At 36.4% G+C, this 4,495-nt stretch overlaps 1 non-coding gene across 1 annotated transcript; it reads left to right on the top strand.

Moving 5' to 3' along the window:
- Positions 1–284: 284 nt before the first annotated feature.
- On the top strand, positions 285–358 carry Trnae-uuc (transfer RNA glutamic acid (anticodon UUC)). Its single transcript has one exon. It is a non-coding gene; the product is annotated as a tRNA-Glu (tRNA).
- The last annotated feature ends 4,137 nt before the right edge of the window (positions 359–4,495 follow it).

Genomic DNA, 4,495 nt, shown 5'->3' with positions numbered 1-4,495 from the left:
TATCTCATCGTCCCACAAAGAACATACAGATACCTATCAATAACCCTGAGAATACAGGGGTGCCCACGTATATGTATGTAGCAGGTATGTATTCATATGGAATTAAGGGAATAGAGTGAAATGAAAGTGATAAAGTAATATATTTTTCTTCCCTTGTTATTTCTCTTCTACCTCTCCCTGATTAGAGAATCAACTCTTTAAAAAAAATAAAATAAATACAAAAACAGCAACGGGGTAACTTCAGCAGCAGATGTATCCAGTTGTTTAGAACCATAGTAGTAGGCTGGGGATATAGCTCAGCTGGTAGAGTGTGTTCCTTTCATGCACAAGGCCCTGGGTTCAATCCCCAGTATCACAAGGAAAAAAAAAAAAAAAAAAGAACTGTAGCAGTTTAAAGCATCAGATTCTGTTTTCTCCAAAACACTCAAGGAATTTTTGCCCATCCTCTTCCTTTTCTGACACCCATTAAAAGTTTAAAACCTAGAAAAATCCATCGGATAGAATCACTTGAGCTGTCCCTCTGGTGAAACCTTTCATAAAAGAGACTTACACTATCCATTGTAGAGATCTCAGATACCCTAAAATTTAGTGCATTCCAAGGTAGACACTATATCCTGGGGCCTTATCACAAAAGCAGAACTAGTATCAAGAAAATATGGGATGCTCAAAACTTTTACTATCTGTCCTCTTAGACATCCTGAGGTCAAGACGTCATAAACCTTATGAGAAGGAACACGGATCTCTGTGAAAAACAAGTCTGAATTACAATGTGCATATATTGTCTGTGAATTTTATTTCAAGATTTGTCTCAATTAAAACTGTGAGATTATTTCCCCCCTCAAAATTAGTCCAGTAAAATCATTGTTTTCCCTCCCCAGTGCCCATTACACAGGAAATTGCACATCGGTCTCATTTTCAGCCTCAAGTTCTTGCTTCCTGCACAAGCACATCTTAGGTTCTCCTGCCTCTGGGGCATTGCTTCTGCTGTTCTCTCTACCCTCTTGTGGTTCCAGGTAAATTTCCCTTCTTTCACCAACTCCTCTGTAGCTTCCTGTGAAGAAGCTTCCCTTAGCTCCTGTCTCTCTATAAGTAAGACTGTGATGCTACACATTAAAACAATGTCGACCCGTGCCCCCCAGTTCCTATGTTGAAATGCTAACTGCCAGAGTGATCTTTCCCTAAGAATGAGACTAGTGTCCTTCCAAAACAGGCCCCAGAGAGACCGCTTGTCCCCTTCACTATGTAGACCATGTAAGGGCACAGGAGGCATGGTCCCTGGAGAGGAAGTAGGACCTCACCAGACACCCTCTGCCTTGCTCAGCCTCCAGAACTATGAGAAATAAACTTCTGTTTTTTAAAAGCCACTCAGCTTATGGAATTTTTCCTTAGCAGCCAAACATACTAAGACAAATAGTGATGCACTCCCACCCTGGAGCCTTTGCCTGTCCCGTCCTTGCTGCAAAGCCACACACCATGTGGCTCACTTTTGCACCATTGGGTTTTTCACAAAGTCTCCCTTCTTACAAGTGTGTCTCACTTAACAAAATAAAAGGATCATCTTCTCCAACCCTCGCTTATCAATCCCAAGTGTCTTCCTGCTTTGCTTCTTTTTTTTTCCCTCCTTAGCATATATCATTATCAGCTACTGTTTGTATTTCCTTCATTTGACTTATTTACCTAGTTTATTGTGTGTCTACTCTGATGTAAGATTTGGGGGTCACTTTATTCTCCATGCACCATCTACAACACCTGGCATACAATAAACCCTCCATGAATATTTGGTAATGAATGAGTGAGGGAGTGACTACTTGCTATTGCTATTTGGTGCTTCTGCACTCAACTATATTCTGCCCATCCTCATATCTTCTTCAGTACATAGTACAGTGCTGGGTACAGAGGGAGGATTGAAAAATGACTTACTGAGTGAAAGAGGAAAGGCTAAACTGAACTAGCTTGCCATGCCTTTCTTAGAATTGATATAGAATGGAAATTCTATCCGAATCCGTGACATATTTTTTATATGTCATGAAATAACAGGACTTCCTGGACAATAGAAGACAAGCAATTAGATTTGATATAAAGTTTCCCTAAACTGTTCTGATACTACTGAGAACTGCCCCCTGCACACACAAGGCAATTCATGAAATGTCACAGCAAATATTTATTGGGTACCTAATATTCATCAGACATTAAGATAACTAAGCTTTATACAAAGCCAAATAATTTAAATTCAGCTCCAAAATGTACTGGAACAATAGAAAACACTAGAGTTCTACTTGAATATCGCTTTGAAAAATACATCTCTCTAGAAATTCCAGTCCTGTCCTTGGGTTGCAAAGGAGGAAAAATAAAACCATAAAGTGAAATTCAAAACTTTAATAAAAAGTAGAATCTAAAATATAGCAGCAGATAAAGCAGAAATAACCCTAAATGAAACTGAAATGAACAAGAAGGCCATGCCACCTTGTGGGTACTGCGAGTATTTTATCATCTCAATACCTAACTCCAGAGAAAGAGTGGCCCATCAGAGAGTACGTAATTGGGGAAATTGTCAACATTTTTTATGATGAATAAAATACAAAGCATTTACTTTTATATATTAAAACCATTGGAAGCATTTTTAAAAATCAAAATACAATACATTTGCAACTACCATGATTAAATAACTCGACTGAAAGTTGTAAGCAAAAATGATTTTCATCATAAATAAATTTAACATCTACTAAACATAAGCCTGCATTCTTTCCATTTCTTTTGTCTTACTAAAAGATATAGATTATTGCCCAAAAAAGCACTCTGACAATAGGTAAAATCAACAACACATATACTCTAATGTTATGTCCTTAAGAATAATCAGAAAATGTAATGCCTTTATAAACTTTTACCAGCCCACAGCTTAAAATTTCATTAGACTAAATGTATTATATTATGTGATGATAAACATGGTTTTCCAGAAAAACAAAAATAATATCCATGAGGTTACAGAATGTCTCTGTTACTTAAGATAAACCTATTATTTTGTTCAAACAAGGAATTGGAGTTTGAAGGGGGAAAGCGAGTGCAGGTTAATAAGCATATGAAGCAAGATAGGGCTTTATATAAGGTAGAAAATACAATTAATTTTTCTTATAAACGAATTGTCCCTTGCCTCAGATTAAAATCCTAGATCATAAAGTTTAATACTAGAAAGTACCTTAAAAACTTAAATGAGGTAGAGGGACCCCAAGTTTTCCAAAAGGTGTTTGTGATACTCTGTTCCTAAAAGATATTAAAATGCATTCCCAGGAAAACCTTTTTGGAAAATATTGAAGTTAAGCCAGGACTTAAACTGCAGATCCATTCACAGACTTTAATATGTATGTGTACATTTGGGGGTCAGAGTATAGAACACTTCCCAATTCACTTCATCACAAAAATTAATGGTACTTTTGCAGATAATTTTACAGATGTAAAGTACAAATTTTGGGAATTCTTATCTAAACTGATTTCTTATTTTATAAAGAAGGAATTGATACCATATTGGTATGAAATGTTCTCAACCCAACAAAATTACATAATGGCATACAAAGAACTAGATTTCAGTTTTTCCTAGTTTCTAAATTCAGTGATTTGTTCTTTGCATGATGTCAAACTACATTTATTCTTTCCAAATTGTCATAATTCAAAATTACTACTCTGATAAAGCATGTTAAGAAAACAACGTCCTCTAAAAATCTTTTTCACCACTTTATGATGTGTTTTATGTAATCATTGCCCAAAAGTCCAACATCTTCAATGCAGCCCCACCCCTACAGATAAGACTTCTCAAATGGCATCTTTGTGGTTTCCTCAAAGTGAGACCACTAGATAAGAATAGCAACACAAATTAGTAGATTAACTATAGTGTTTCTGCCTCTGTTGAGTTCAAACCCAGATGTGTAGTCAAATTTGTTGGCTTTAAAAATGTTCATTTTGAGAAAGTGTCCTTGACTATAAATGAAATGATTCAAATATTTAGGGAGAAATTTTCATGGTTATTCAATGATGTGATAAACCAATGCATTTACCAAAAATAGGTACTTGCTCATATGCTTTAGTTCTGACTTTCATGTGAAGGAGTGGGTAGAAGGAGAGGAAGTGGGACTGCTGGGTTGAGTGCAGGGAAAGTGCATTGATCTCAGGGTCATGGAGCAAAGGGGTGGGTAATTCCATAATGTATCCACAGTTCCTTAGACATTGAGACATTGGCCTGGAAACCCAAAGCTAATCCATAAACAGCTCCAAAATGTTTGAGAAGAGGAAAACAGTGGCTTTCCAATACACTAGAATCCTATTGTGGTGCAGACATTCATTCATTCAGTTGTACCTAATAGAGCAAGCTTTATTGCTTCATAAGATAGACTGACACATTGTCCTTTAGTAATTAAAAAAAAGTGCTGTGAATTTGACAAATTATTTAAAGAAGTAATGATACAGAAGCCTAAGTATTCGGAATTATGACCTCAATGTAAGACCT

This window comes from Urocitellus parryii, chromosome 5 (assembly GCF_045843805.1).
Source record: "Urocitellus parryii isolate mUroPar1 chromosome 5, mUroPar1.hap1, whole genome shotgun sequence".
Classification (NCBI taxonomy): Eukaryota; Metazoa; Chordata; class Mammalia; order Rodentia; family Sciuridae; genus Urocitellus; species Urocitellus parryii.
Note: the sequence above shows the minus strand (reverse complement) of the source record. Positions and strands in the feature narration are given on the sequence as shown.